General features: G+C 55.7%; 1 protein-coding gene across 10 annotated transcripts in view; it reads right to left on the reverse strand.

Moving 5' to 3' along the window:
• Positions 1 to 14,850, reverse strand: part of HIVEP2 (HIVEP zinc finger 2) — a 172,794-nt gene that overhangs the window by 102,961 nt on the left and 54,983 nt on the right. The gene's annotated exons all lie outside the window — the stretch shown is intronic.

The following is a 14,850-nucleotide window of genomic DNA, read 5'->3' on the forward strand; positions in this document are numbered from 1 at the left end:
ACACAGAGAGCAGACAATAGGGGGCAGCGGGGAAGGGGAGAGAAATAAATCTTAAAAAAAAAATAAGAAGAAAATGCTATGTGCGTAAGAATAAAAATCCAAATCACGAAAAATTAACCGAGAAAAAAGACAACAGAGTTAGGCTGTAACTGTGAGGGTCTGAAGGGTGGGGAGGAGACGGGCAGAAATGGGAAGACGGTTAGCACGCCGTGTCCCTGTTACTCTTCTCTTCCCGGAGTTCAAAATCCCTGCATAATTAACCAGCCTCGCTTCCTAAATGGACCTGAGCCTCCACCTCTCCTCGCGTGCGGTTTAATTAGGCGACTGACTTCAGGCACGCTATAAATTATCATGACAATTTAATTACTTTTTTAATGTGCACACTTAAAAGATTTATAAACACGGACGGAACAGCCCTGCGAAGCGGCGCCCCGAGTGAAACGAAGCCCAGGGGACGGCGGAGCCCGGCGAGGCGCGGGCCGGCTGACGCCGCGGGTCCCCTCCCGCGGGCCGCGGCCACCCCCCGGCTTCTCTACAACCTCAGCCGTCTTTCCAAACCAGCCCTCCCGCTCTGAGGCCAGCGGGGCCCTGGAGCCTCCTCCCGCAGTGGGGAAGCCGCTTCCGAGCGAGCCGGGCTGGACACGGCCAGGGCTGTGGGCGCCACCCGCCCGGCCTCCCTGGGTTTCCACGTCCTCAAGTGTCACACAAAGAAAGGAGCTGCCAGCAGAGCTGTGCGCCGCGGCGCCGGAAGGCAGACCAGGTGCGGCGGCCGAGGGCTCGAGTCCGACTTCGCAGTGAGTCCCAGCTCTGCCCTCACGAGTCGGAGGGCCTTAGGCAAGCCACTCAACCCGTGCCTCAGTTTCCTCACCTGGGAGATGGAGACACGGGTGGCGACTACCTCAGACGCTGACTGGAGGGGCGGGTGAGTCAATACACAAAGGTACGTGCACCTGGCCGAGCCCTGCTCGGAAAGGCCGGCGAACCCCGGCGCTGGCAGCAGCGCACGCGCCCCCGTTCTACTCCCGTTTCCACCAACAACCAGTTCCTGGAGCCTGCCCTGCCCTGACGCAGTCGTGAGGAGCCGGGAGAGGGCGGACGCCTTCGCCCCGCTGCCAGGCGGGCGCTAAACGCATCGGCGCGCCCGTCTTTAAGTTTGCACCTATGGTGATCCTCAAAGCAATGTGACTTTTGTCTTGTTTTTTTCTCTTAATTTTTTAAAAATGTTACATTCAAAAAATACAAGGTCCCCATACACCCCCCACCCCCCTCACCCCACTCCTCCCACATCAACCACCTCTTTCATCATCGTGGCACATTCATTACATTTGTTGAATACATTTTGGAGTTTGCACCACATGGACAGTGGTTTACACTATAGCCCACACTATCCCCCAGTCCACCCAGTGGGCCATGGCAGGACGCACAGTGTCCAGCATCTGTCCCTGCAGCACCACCCAGGACAACTCCAAGTCCTGAAAATGCCCCCACATCACATCTCTTCTTCCCTCTCCCTGCCCTCACCAACTACCATGGCCACTTTCTCCACATCAGTGCTGTAGTTTCTTCCATTACTAGTCACAATAGTTCCACAGCAGAACATCAATAAGTCCACTCTCAGCCACACTCTATTCCTCTAGCCTGTGGACCCTGGGATGGTGATGTCCACTCCCCCTCTAGATCGAGAAGGGGCTTAGCTCCCACAGGACTGAGGATGGGATTATCCTGCAATGGGACTCTGACACCAGTAATAACGATTGGGGGACCGCGGAGCCAGCCAGCCTCGTTCCTGTCTTATCCCTCAGGTGACCTGTCCACATCAGGGCTTCTTTTCACCCTGGCCGGGCTCAAGCACGAGGAGGCTCAACGCATTTCCCGTTTCCCTTGAACCGTCTTTATAAAAAGTGAGAAGGCAGATGAAACCTGCACTCCCAGTGCTCGATGGGGGCTGCCGTTCTTGTCCCTGCCCCCGAGGTAAATGAGAGCCAGAGCCCAGGGAAGGACAGGTCCGAGGGGCCGAACCCCTCTGACCAGCGAGCTCAGAATTCCGCCAACGGCCGCCCAGCTTTATTTGAATCAAAATATGCCTACTGAGAAAGCATCACTGTCTACGTATAGGAGGAAGCAAGGTGCTCTTTGGCTCTTCTGCATTTTCATTTGTCTTCTTTCTCCTTTGCTGGCTATTGAAAATCCAGCTGTGTCTTCAAACCACTGCAGAAAGGCTGCAACCCAACCTGCTAGTGAGAACGTCTCATCGCACATGTCAGGAAACCGCTTTTGATCGACTATCAGCAGTGTTTATCACAAGGACATCCTATCTGCTGCTCAACTGGTCGAAGATAAAACAAGTATCTGCCCTCCACACAGCTGTTATCATCACACACTGGTGGTAACAGATACGCTCCCAGCACTGCCAGCCTGACAAATCACCTCCGAGTGTCCTCCCGCCCACTTCTGTGACAGCACTGGTCAGAAACAGGGGGGCCGACCTGCCACTCTACGTGTTGAAGAACGTGGCCTCAACACAGAGGGTAGATGACACACAGCTGTGAATACTGGACGCAGGCCTTATAAATTTCCCCCAAGTGAGCCAAGATAAAAAAACAGGAGATGTGGTCAAACCTTTTGCATATGTGACAGTACCTGGGAAAACGTGTGGGCAATTAATGCTTTCAGTAATCGATGCAGCAATAGCCGAGGTGAACCAGGTGAGGGGTGGTTTTAGGTTAACAAATATTCCAGTAGGATCCCCTGCGAAATGCTTGGAAGTTTGTACTCAAGTATGTCATGGATTGCTCCACACACTCTCATTGTAGCAAATGAAAAGGAACTTCCATCCATCTCAGCCACCTTTCTGAAAAGCCTGTCAAATTCTATATATCACTCTAGAGCTCTAATCTGGCACAGATGAGCAGCAGAGAGGAAATACATGCCCGCGATCTCAAAAGTGGACAGACCCCACACTGCAAGAGGGCTGGGTCAGTAATTTCCAATTTCCAGAGTTACACGGGGCGTAAACAATAGTTATCCCGCAGAGCTGGCCTCAGCGGCCGGCTGGGGACAGAGAAGGGTCAAGAGCACGGCAGAGTGTGGGCGTGCAGCACTTTATCGAAGGTGGCTACAAGCCAGGGACTGCGAGAACAGTGCAAATCCTGGCTTTGGCCGCACAGTGACTTCCCGTTGGCTAGAGCGTCAGGCTACAGTGCAGGAGAACGAACATGGTCCCGTCGTTAGCAAAGCTGTTTTAAAGGTCCAGTGAAACGTCCAGTGAGGTGATGACCGGCCACCACATGCTCAGCGTTCACGAAGGGACTTCCCAAACCGGCTCCGCACCAGCTGCTCAGATCTCCTCTCATCGGGCACACATCCACCTTCAGAGCACCTACACTTCCTGCTCGTGTGAGGGACAAGTAGAATGTTCTACTGAGAGAGGCAGAGACTAAAAACCATAATAGTACCTTCTGTGTGCTTGAGGTCTTAAACACTATCAAATCAGTGCTTTAAATTAATTCAGAATCTATTTTGAAAGAAAATAAGGTGATGAAACATTAATCAAAATGTTTGGAATTCTGGTTAACTGGATTTTTATGGTAACTGAGGGTTTACCAGAAAGCACTTACTTAACCCACATTTTCAAAAACTTTTATATTTTTATAGTTAAATATAATTTATTGCCACTTAACCACAGCATGTAGGCAAAAATTTGTACTATGGCTAATCAAAGTTGTACTGCATAAAATCAAGGTGTTTATTTGGCAAACATACACGGTACCACCTATATACATATTTGTGATCCAGAATAGAAACAGTTTAAAAATTTATGTATTCAAAGGCAATGCCCAAATAAATTCAGTTTATACCCAGTAACATGCATAAAATAATTTCTAATTTAAAATTTTTATAAATATTTTTAAATGTTAAAGTACTATATAAAGAATTTTCTCATATCTCTTGCCCACAACAACTCACTTTGCTTTTCAATATGACAGACAGGACAGCCATGATCAGGGGAGAACCCAAATATTAAAACGGCGCTTATCTTAGACCTAAAGTTTTACACACCAACGATATCATATACCTGCCAACATTTTAAAATGTATGCCGGAATTACCGAGTTAAATCATATTAAGGTGTAGACCATAAATACTTTAATTTTGCTTACTAACTCCAGTGTATCAACACAGGGACCCCCCAAAAAAGGCCTGGACTAGAAACGCATTGATTCCCCTGGTCTTGTGCAGAAAACGCTCAGCCGCTCGACGGGTCCTTGAGGAGAGGGCAAGACCCTCTTAACTCCGCAGAACGTGGGTACAAAATGGCACTGCCCAGAGGGTAAACGTGGCCTTGCTCGAGGCCACAAAGCGCCGGGGCCTCCGCCCTCCCGTGGAGCAGTGCGCGGGCGGCTGTGAGGTCAGGTGTGTGCCGTGGCCACAGCAGGGGACGCCCCTGACCCCCCAGGCTGGCTTGGGAACCAGCAGCCAAGACCGCTAGAACTGTGAGCCTCTGCACAGCGAGAAGGGCCAGCACGCTGGAAGAAGGAGACACGCAGCCTTCTCGGGCACCTGAGCGCCCCCAGAGATACACGCACAGCCTGAGCCCCGGGCCCCGTGGCTGCGACCTCCTTTGGATAAAGGGTCACTGCAGATGGAGTTAAGAGGAGCCCAGCCTGGCCTGCAGGGCCCTCAACCCAACGACTGGCGACCTTGTAAGAAAGGAAGGGGAGAGCTGGAGAGAGCCAGAGCCGACACCCGGGGGAGAGGCCGCCAGGCGACGCAGCAGCATGGAGGGAAGCGCCCACCAGCCAAGGCCACCGGGGGCCACTGGAGGCTGGAGGAGGAGGAAGGGGAGAGCACGGCCCTGCCCACACCTTGAGCACTGACTCCTGGTCCAGAAAAGGAGGGAACCGGGTCCTGCTGCTTTGAGCCACCTGTCCGGGTCCTTGGTCATGGCAGCCCCAGGGTGGCCCAGGGCTCTGCTCTCCTGCCCGGTGGTGCCTCCCACAGGCGCGGGACGGAGACGCCTTGGCTGCGCTCTGAGGTGCACTCTCCACATCCACAGGGGAGGGGAGCTGTGGGATCTAAGGAAATAAAGAGTACAGAAGACTCTGCAGACAGTGCGCGGTCACCGCCTGGCCGCACCTCTTCTTTCTCGGATGCCCCACGCGCAGTGCTCCCCCCAGTCTCTGACCACCCTCCCGGCTCGCCCTCTCATCCTCTCAAGAGACGTATCATCAAACTCAGTGCAATTCCACCAAGTCGTACCTAACACAGTACAAGGGACAGACACGATGCACGTAACCCCCTCGTTTCTCCTTCCAGTCGCTCTAGCGTGCCAGGTGCTTTAGAGACCTCATAGCCATGCAGTCACTGTCCCTGGCTTACACATTGGGAAACTGAGGCACAAGGAGGTCAGGAAAGTGCCCAGATGGTAGATAAGGGACCAGGATAAGAAGCAAGATGATGTGATTCCAGAGCTCAGGCTCATAACCGTAAACAATGCAGCATCTTGTCTTAAAAGCAAAATTACAAATACAACCAAATGCCGGTTTTGGTCAAGTGAGCCTTATGGTGTACAGGTTGCCAAGCAATGCGTGACTCCGATGCAGTGTGAATAGACCGAGCATTTTCCCCTCCCCCGTCTCCCCCTGGCCCCCTGCCCACCTTCTCTTGGTCAGGGCACAGGCTGCAGGGGGAACCAGGAATTTGCCCAAGATGGGGTCCCATGGATGAGCCAAACTTTCTTAAGCTCAAGAAGAAAAAGCTTCTCCATGCAAGCACCCACCATCATCTGTGACAATGGAGAAGGAGATGTCAGCGTGTCGCGTGGGTGCCCCAGAGCCTCTGATATGTGAAATCGCCTCTCTGTGGCAATTGCAATCTGTGCTTGCCCACCACGCCCTCCAGCTCACAGAGTGCTTTGTGTTATCTCATTAGGTCAATCGTCCAGCCAGGAGGGGAGATTTGTGAGTATTGGAAAGAAAAGGTGAGTCAACTGTCGGAATAACCAAGGAGAGAACTAGAGGCTTCAATTTCCAAAATACTATTTATTCTATGACCAAAATATATATACAGTTTTGGAGCTTCTGAAGGACCAGAGAGGAATAGAGATCGTGTGACTCCAAAATAATTTTTAAAATGGTTATTTTCTTTTTTAGGGAAGATAATGAATCAAAACAAATGTTTTATACCAATAATTCTGTTTTTTACATTATCAATAAAACCCTAAAACCACAAAAGTCACCAATGGAGTACACCATGTGCATAGATGCACAAGCTGAAGTCCCAGAAATACCTGTTTACAAGGCGCAATGGCAGAGCGAGCCCCGGCCCACCTTCCCTGCGCCTCCTCGCCCTGGCAGGCGGCCACAGTGATCTCACTGGCCCCGTTTCCTCCCGGCTCAGCCTTCGGCTCTGGACCCAATGGGACCCGACTAGGGCAAGGCGTGTCCGTCGCTGGGAAGGAGGCTGTTAGCCAACTGCCATGAAACAAGGGGGCTTGAAAACTATCGTTGAACCAGCCGAACCCAACCTCGCGGGAACGGGGGTCACCGGTTTGTGGCGCTGCAACAAAACTGTTCCCGCCAAAGGCGACGGCACCCGGTCGCGGAGGCCAGTGCGCCACGCCGCGCCGCCCTCTCAGCGTCCCAAGGCGTCTTCTGCACGGCCGCCCTGACCTGGGAACACCCAGGGAGCGTCTGGCTGGGTAGCTGGACCAGGAGTGGGGCTGTCAGCTGATGTCGCCCACAAGCAGGTAACAATGGGGACATTGTGAAACCAGGAATAGCCTCTCCTTATCTCCAGGAGTTTGGAAATCATTTCCAGCCCAGTGAGTATGCCACTTGGAAACTGGCCAGATGGTTAATTATTCACTGAGAGGTTGGTAACGAGTCGTTTCAGAGTACGTGTCGGAGGGCTGGACAGCAGAAGGAGGGCCAGTGCCTGGAACAATGAATCTTTGGAAGCACTTCCAGGAACCAACAATACTTCCTCAAAGTTATGACAGAGCAAGAACAGAACCTAAGTGCAGCTGGCAAAAAGCAGTCGGAATGGACGGCAGTCTCATACTGTCCCATCAGTTCATTTCAAAACGTAAACGGATGCTGCCTTTTCCCGGGTGGAACCCCAGTGGCTGGTGAACGGGGGGGCAGCAAGCCAGCGAGCTCATGAGGAGAAAATCACGAATATCACGGAAACAGTTGGCCCTCACGGCAAAGTATCCATCTCTCTATCCAAGGTCCAAGGCCTCCTACCACGTCGAAACCAAGAGCTCCCCTTTCCTGGGATACAAGGGAGCACGGTCATGGACAAGATTTAGCAGCGAAGTGAGATCTAATGATGTGGGGCTGCTTACCAGTTCGTAAGTTTTCCTGTTGGCATTTTGCAGTCTGGTCCCGATGCATCCCACCCACCTTGGGCGCGGCACCCCAAACCTGCTGTTTCTCTCCGTTCCCAGTATGCCCAGCCCTGATCTTTGTCCTCACTTCTCCTGGGGCTTTAACAGCAGCCAGCAGCCAGGTGACGCCTGCGTCAGCCAGGCCCCCCACCAGAGAGGATCTGCCAAGCGCATTCCACAGGGCGATACGGCTCAGGCCCCGGAAGGAGCCTGCCCCACGGAAACGCAGAACAAGAGTCACCTGCCTTCGTCACTCAGAGGCCCCCACGGCGCTGGCCCGGCACGCCCCCACCAAACGCAGCAACCTTGCGGGAAATCCATCGTATCGACTCGCTAGAAGAGAATGGCCACCCAGAACCTAAACAAGATATTGACAGAAACAGACATTATTTTCTCATCTCTGCTTTTCCAAAAGAAACAGAGGACTTGAAAACAGGCTGTTGATTCAAAATGGAAAATTCTGGGACAGGCTGAAGATTGCGCCAATCGCTGACATTAGATCAACAGTCACGTTCGGCAATAACTGATGTACACGATGATGACCACGAGCCAGTAAGTGCCTTTTATGCAGTCAAAAATCAAAATATAAACTATCCAAGTGCATCCAACTGCACTCTTTGGTAAGAGTTTCCCACGGGTAGACTACATGGACAACTCTCAAGTGCCGGCTCTGGACTGAGAGGAAGTCGCCATTTGTGCACGCAAATTCGCAACCAGTCTTAGGTTCACACGTGGAGGGAAGAAACAGCCTGTGATTCTCGACTCCCACCCACGTGAAGGATAAGAACCGCCCCCAGGACACGACGCTCAATGGACATGGTCATAAACACACGCACTGAGGAGTTCCCCAGCGCCTGCGTTTTTTCAGTGGACCAGGATTCTTCTCATCATAGAAGGAATGAGCAGCTTCTAAAAAGAACCTCTAACCAACATCAAAAAGATGCACCCAGCCCGAGCCCCTGGCACGGCCTCTGCCCGGCACGGCAGGACGCGCTGTGCCGAGATTTCCCACTACAAACGGTTCCCTCCACTCAGCCATTTGCTATTAAAAGAACCAAGCTGTTCTGGAGATAAGCAGGAAGAGGAGATTCAGGATGTGTGGGAGGCGTTTTTTCTTAGAGCTCTTCTAAATTCCAGATGCCTGAACCAACTGAACCAAATTCAAAACCCAACTTGAGCTTTACCCCGAGCATCAGAATGAGGCACATTCCCCTTTTCCATGACCCATGGATATATTTTTACGTAACTACTTAAATAGAATGAAAGTTCAGAGCAAAACTCTTTTTTGGCAAGGCAGCCTTCAGATGCTGGTGAAACTCCTAGTCCTCGCAGGTCTAGCTGTCCACGTTCAGATTTTGTTCTCTGGTTCAAGTCTAATAGAAATATTCCGATTCGGCTGCCTTGTCGAACTCTCTGGCTGCATGTAGGCTGGTACGCAGTCCAAACACACTGGCTATTCTGATTCAACATTTGGGAACGACACACCCCTACCCTTGCGTTAAGGCTCTCATTGGGACATGCTGGGTGCGAGCGGCAAGGGACCCAAACAACACGCGAGGGACAAAAGGGACGTGGCTGGCAGGACAGGGAGCGCCGAGGAGCCAGGAGCCAGGCAGAATGGAAAGGGTCTTTTGGAGGACACTGGGAGGCCACCAGCCCGTGCAGGGCCCAGGGAAGCAGGGACTAAAGTTGGTCCAGGAGGGAAGGGTCAGAGGTAGCCAGTCCTGACACCTGGGCTGTGTAAGTAAGGCCAGCACCCCGCGCCCCACGAGCTCACCGAGGGGCAGAGGGAACGACGTGTGCCGTGCACCCCGGGGGGAGGTAGACAACAAGCACGTCGACAATTAAGCAGCTGAGAAAGTCCAGGTTTTGGCGGGCTCTTTGAGGAAAAGAAGTGACCACGGGTGAACAGGGAGGGCAGGGGGACACGCCTGGGTCAGGGAAGGGCCAAGTCGAGGCCTGAGCAAAGGCGAAGAGCCAGAACTTGAGGTGGGAAAGCGCCCAAGCAGGATACAGCCAGCCACAGGGCAGCGACTGCGTGGGGACAGGGGCGTCCTGGGGCAGCACGGCCAGGAGACCTGCGGGAACGAGGCACCCCGCGGGCCACGCCCCGAGCTTGGGTTTCATTCCGAGGGCAGCGGGAAGCTATTGCAGAGCTGGGAGCCAGGCAAGGCCTCTGTGGCTCATGTGGCACCGGGAAGCACCAGGGAAGGGCTTCCCGGCAGGCGAGGCCAGGGGCAGGCAGCATGGCCCGCGGGCCTGCAGACCGGGCAGGATGACGGCCTCGCTCCGGCCTGTGCTCCTGAGAGGGGGTCCCAGGGCCTTCGGCTGGACGCGGGCCCGTGGGCGGGAGGCGAGGCAGCTCTACTCACTGAGGCGAGTGGGCCAGGGGCACACGGAGGGCTCTAGGCTGGCTCCCCGAGCCTCGAGGCGTCCACAGGGTCCCCAGGCTGCGGCCAGGAGGGCCACACCTGGCTGCTCAGGGCCAAGTCCACTGGTAGAGACGCGACACTGAGCACGGCCAGCATACCAGTGACACTGACCCCGCAGCCCTCTACGGTACGCCCTAGAAGGAGAGTTAAGATAAAGGAGAAAGGAGGATTTAGGGCAGAGCCCAGGGGACTCCAGTTCTTAGAAGCCGCTGGTCACGGGGTTGAGAAGGGCCTGCCGCCAAGGGCAGCACGGGGAAACGGGGGGCCCGAGCAGCTCAGAGGGCAAGGTGGGGGCGGCCGTCCCCAGTGCTTGACACATCGAAGGGACGAAGGCGAAGGGAAAGCATGGGGCAACGCCGTGCTGAGGGGCTCAGAGAGCAGCAGGCACCCAGGCCGGCATGGGCCGAGCAGTTCAGAGTGGGCCTCCGCCCCCCCCCACGTGCTGTTCCCCTGCCCTGCGGGCTGGAAAGTCACTGAAGAACTTCAGCCGAAAGTGCATTACTGGGGAAACAAATATGATTATGGGGAACATGGCCCTTTCGAAAAGGGACCATGGAACACACAGGTGCAGGGCACGGAGCACAGGTGCAAGGCACAGGTGCAGGGCATAGAGCACAGGTGCAGGGCACAGGTGCAGGGCACAGGTGCAGGGCACAGGGGCAGGGCATGGAGCACAGGCGCAGGGCATGGAGCACAGGTGCAGGGCACGGAGCACAGGTGCAAGGCATAGAGCACAGGTGCAGGGCATGGAGCACAGGTGCAGGGCACAGGTGCAGGGCACAGAGCACAGGTGAAGGGCCTGGAGCACAGGTGCAGGGCACAGGTGCAGGGCACAGAGCACAGGTGCAGGGCCTGGAGCACAGGTGCAGGGCACGGAGCACAGATGCAAGGCTTGGAGCACAGGTGCAGGGCACGGAGCACAGGTGCAGGGCACGGAGCACAGGTGCAGGGCACGGAGCACAGGTGCAGGGCCTGGAGCACAGGTGCAGGGCACGGAGCACAGGTGCAAGGCATGGAGCATAGGTGCAGGGCACGGAGCACAGGTGCAGGGCACGGAGCACAGGTGCAGGGCATGGAGCACAGGTGCAGGGCATGGAGCACGGGTGCAGGGCACAGAGCACAGGTGCAGGGCATAGAGCACAGGTGCAGGGCATAGAGCACAGGTGCAGGGCACAGAGCACAGGTGCAGGGCCTGGAGCACAGGTGCAGGACACGGAGGACAGGTGCAGGGCCCAGAGCACAGGTGCATGGCACGGACAGGCGGGCATCGTGGGGTGCGTTGGAGGGGAGGGCACCAAGGGCCAGCCCTCAAGCCACCAGGCAGAGAACAGTAGGACGATGTCACACTGAGGGCCACCATCACCAGAGCCACTCCAGAAGCTGGGCAAGTCAGTGGGGACACACAGAAGGCGCCGCACCTTGGGGCACTAGCTCCACTCCTCCTGGGTCGGGCAGCTCCTCGGCTAAGGAAGGAAGGCGCAGAGGTAGCCAGAGGCAGCGGCACTGCAGGAATCTGCTCTTTACCTTCACATGCTGTGAGCAAGTTCTTTTGTTTTTGCTAAACCATTTGCTTAATTATTCAAAATGCAAACTGCACAGGCATGAAGTAGAAGCTTCTCTTCCTAACCACTGATGGGGCACATACACACACACAGAAGCTCATAAAGCACCCAGGTGTCAAGTTATTTTTCATCAAGATGCCTTCTTTATTCAATTATCATTAGCTAGCCAGCCAATTAAAACTAAGACCTGATGAAGAATATGAGAGCACAAAAATTATCAATACTTCTAGTGAATACCCATAAATACATATATGTATTTCCTCCGTCTTTACAGAACCAAAGGCAGTTCCCGGGGTGCTGGACAATCGTCGGTCATATTTTCGACATCACTTAAACTTCTGATCCACTCAACTGTCTCCCAAATCACCATCAGAATCCCAACACCCCTGGCTTCGGCCCACGAGGACGTGGTGGCAGGGCCCCTGAGGTCCTGACTCTGAAATCACGCCGTGGCTAGCAGGTGCTGCTGGTTTGGACTTGTAGCTTCTCCACACGGTATTCTCCAGAACGATCCACATCTACGTTGTAACAAATCTATGCATTCGGTAACAGAACACCGCGCTGGAAGACGTTCTGAAGCAGTTTAGGATTTCTTCATTAGCTCCTCCAGCTCAGGCTCGGAAGCCTGCTCAGAGGTACACCCTATCGGAAAGGGCGGCCGAAGGTCCCTCGCGGCCGAGAGCCACCCCACGAGCCGGGGCGGGGGCAGTGACAGCCCACCCCGCGCTTCCTCTGCGTCAAGGCAGGCGCTCGAAGACACCGGGAAGTACAGAGTGTTTCCTGGCCTCCGCAGATGCCCTGGCAGGAGGCAGGCTTTTCCCAATCGGAGGGGAAATTGGTCAGGAAACGAGTCGCAGCTGACAGCCCTGGATGGCAACTCCGGAGCACGGGGACGCCCGCGGCCTCTCCGCAGTCCTGCGGGAACAGAAGGTGCAGCCCTCCCGGTCCCCAGGGAAAGGGCACGCTCTGGGGACCCGGTCCCCGGCTGCTGGGACCGGCGTGGCCCTGGGCAGGCCCTCTGACCTGTCTGACCCCCTCACAGCATCTACACACGGAGGAGAGGGCCCTCTGTCCTGGCCACCGCTCAGCGAGACCGAGCTGGAACAAGCCCTGGGTAAGGCACCAAGTGCTGTGAAGACGGAGCTTCTCGTCCGGGGCGGAGCACGTACTTCACGGGGTGGGCGATGGGGGCCAGCGAGGTGAGACCATCACACGGGCCCGCTCAGTGTTTTGAGAAGATGAGCTTTGCGGGTGGTGCGAGGAACTGATCACAGGTGGGGCAGGAGTCTAAGGTGCACCTGCCCACGCCAGCTAGGAGCACCTTTCTAGAGTCGTCACAGGGGAAACACACGAGAGGGGCATGCGTCAGCGCCCATTCAAGCAGGCTCCGGCTCCCAGTCACTCAAGCCCCCACCAGCATTCCACACTGAGGCCAGGCCCCCCGGGCCTCTTGCTCTCGGACCCGGGCGCCCACCTCCTCGGCGGCCTCCTGCCTTCCACGTTCCGCTTCCCCGCAGCTGCTCGAGCAGGCCTCCACCCTCCGGCTGGCTTCCAGAGCCACCGCACCTGGCCTGGCCATCTGCACCCCGGACCACATCGGGGGGACCTCAGTAACACCTCACCAGCCCACTCCAGCGCCCCAACCCACAGCGCTGGCCCTGATCCCCCACCTCCCCCTCCCCCTCCCCTGGCCCACTCCACACTTGGCTTTCTCAGCTGCCCTGAGCTGAGCTGGAATCACATTGAAAAGGAGGCACACAATATTGTACCTGGGCCCATTGACTCCAAATACGATATTTTAGGACAAGAACTATGTCTGATTCCCTGTTGTGTCCCCTGAAGCTAGCACAGAACCTGGCATCTAGAGGACCCTCACTATGTATCAGATGGGAGGAGGGAAGGGGAGGGAGGGGGAGGGAAGGAGGGAGCGGGGGAGGGAGGGAGGCTGGGTGGCTAGATGGATGGTGGATGGGTGGGTGGATGGATGGAAGGGTGGATGGAAAGAAGAAAGGAAGGAGGGAGGGAAGGAAGGCGGGAAGGAAGGAAAGGTGGGTGGAAGGAGGGAAAGGAGGGAAGGAAGGAGGGAGGGACAGAGGGAAGATGGAGGGAGGGAGGTTGGGTGGCTAGATGGATGGTGGATGGGTGGGTGGATGGATGAAAGGATGGAAGTGTAGGAGGGAGAGAAAGAGGGAGGGAGGCTCGGTGGTTAGATGGATGATAGATGCGTAGAAGGGTGGATGGGTGGATGGAAGGGTGGATGAAAGTAACGAAAAAAGGGAGGAAGGAAAGAACAAAGGAAGGAAGGAAAGGTGGGTGGAAGGAGGGAGGGAAGGAGGGACAGAGGGAGGATGGATGGAGTGAGGTTGGGTGGCTAGATGGATGGTGGGTGGATGAATGAATGGATGGAAGTGTGGGAGGAAGGAAGGGAAAGAGCGAGAGAGGGAGGATGGAAGGGTAGGTGGGTGGGTGGGTGGATGGAAGGAAGGAATACATCTCTCCTATTGCCGCAATTCTCTTGGCTCCTACCTACCCACTCACTATCCCTTCTTAGTCTACCTTATTAGACTCTGTTTTTCTTCCTGTCCCCAAAACGAGAATATTTTCCAGGGTTCTAAACTCAGCTCTCTTCTATCCCCTTTTTCCCATCTCCCTCCTGAGCATCAAGACATTGCAGACAATTGTTCTCAGGAGGACCTCAAATTCAACACTGCTGCCAAGAGCCCTACAGCCTGCACTTGACCCTCCCAGCAATGACTCTGAAGAGGAAACACAAAGGCCCGAGAAGAACCAGAGCCTCCCACCGGGACGGCTCGGCCTCAGGTGGCCTGATGGGCTAGCCCTGGGCACTGGACAGGCCACCCACATGCCCTACATAATGACAAAGAGGCCTCTCTTCCTGGGGACAGGCAGCCTCCGGCCTGGAGCTGTTCGCCGTCAAGGTTCTCGGTCCCCTCCTCCGAGGCAGGCATCCAGGCAAGAGAAAGCAAGGTTTGCTTCGGCGCTTCATTACCAACGGGGGGGCTGCCCCGCGCCCAGAGACCCAGCCCACCACTGAGGCAAGGCTCCAGCAGGTTCCGCTCCAGCTGGGCGGCTGCCTCCTCCAGCCACTGCCCTCCCCGTCCAGGCACAACCGGGGCCGCCGCCCCGCGCAGGCTCCTCACGCCCCTGCCCGGTAGAGCCGTGGGTGAAACCAAGTCTCCCTGTCGCTGGGCCTCCTTCCTCCAGCCCTGGGGCCCCGACCGCAGCCGTCCTTGAAGTCTGAGGGCACCGCGGATCATCACGGCCGCGGGGCATGCCCGCCCCGTCCCGCACCACTGTTCCTTACAGCCAGGTGTTCTCTTACGCTTTCCGGCAGCCCTGCCTTTTCCAGAGCTGGCCCTCTCTCTGCCTGGCGTCTCCTAGACGTATTCCCTCAGGAGGAAGGTGAATTCTTTCCTGGGCTGTGCCATGTGGCCTTACGGCTACTT

This window comes from Dasypus novemcinctus, chromosome 11 (genome assembly GCF_030445035.2).
Source record: "Dasypus novemcinctus isolate mDasNov1 chromosome 11, mDasNov1.1.hap2, whole genome shotgun sequence".
NCBI classification, from domain to species: Eukaryota; Metazoa; Chordata; class Mammalia; order Cingulata; family Dasypodidae; genus Dasypus; species Dasypus novemcinctus.